Genomic DNA, 1,059 nt, shown 5'->3' with positions numbered 1-1,059 from the left:
TCATTCTCCTCCACCTCCCCCTCCCTACCCCTCTTCATTCCACTACACCTCCCCCTCCCTCCCCCTCCTCTTTCCACTCCACCTCCCCCTCCCTGCACCTTTTCATTCCACTCCACCACCCCCTCCCTCCCCCTCTTCATTCCCATCCACCAACCCCTCCCTCCTTCTCTTCATTCCCCTCCACCTCCCCCTCCCTCACCCTCTTCATTCGCCTCCACCTCCCCCTCCCTCCCCCTCTTCATTCCCCTCCACCTCCCCCTCTCTCCCCATCTTCATTCTCCTCCACCTCCCCCTCCCACCCCCTCTTCATTCCACTACACCTCCCCCTCCCTCCCCCTCCTCTTTCCACTCCACCTCCCCCTCCCTGCCCCTCTTCATTCAACTCCACCACAACCTCCCTCCCCCTCTTCATTCCCCTCCATCTCCCCCTCCCTCCCTCTACTCATTCCCCACCACCAACCCCTCCCTCCCCTTCTTTATTCCCATCCTCCACACCATCCATCCCCCTCTTCATTCACCTCCACCATCCCCTACCTCCCCCTCTTCAAGACCCTACACCTCCCCCTACCTCCCCCTCTTCAGTCCCCTCCACCTCCCCCTCCCTCCCCTCTTCATTCCCCTTCACCACACCCTCCCTCCCCCTCTTCATTTCCCTCCACCACCCCCTCCCACCCCCTCTTCATTCCCCTCCACCTCCACCTCCCTCCCCCTCTTCATTAACCTCCACCAGCCCCACACTCCCACTCTTCATTCTCCTCCAGCACCCATTCCCTCCCCCTCCTCTTTCTCCTCCACACACCCTCCCACCCGCTCTTCATCACCTCCCACCACCCCCTCCCTCCCCCTCTTTATTCCCCTCCACCACCCTCTCCCTCCCCCTCTTGATTCAACTCCAACTGCCGCTCCCTCCATTCCCCTCCACCACCCTTTCCCTCCCCCTCTTTATTCCCCTCCACAACCCCCTCCCTCCTCATCTTCATTCCCATCCACCACCCCCTCTCTCCCCCTCTTCATTCCTGTCCACCTCCCCCTCTCTCCCCATCTTCATTCCCCTCCACC

The sequence above is a fragment of the Heterodontus francisci genome, unplaced genomic scaffold (assembly GCF_036365525.1).
Source record: "Heterodontus francisci isolate sHetFra1 unplaced genomic scaffold, sHetFra1.hap1 HAP1_SCAFFOLD_97, whole genome shotgun sequence".
Lineage (NCBI taxonomy): Eukaryota > Metazoa > Chordata > Chondrichthyes > Heterodontiformes > Heterodontidae > Heterodontus > Heterodontus francisci.
This window is presented reverse-complemented; position numbering follows the sequence as displayed.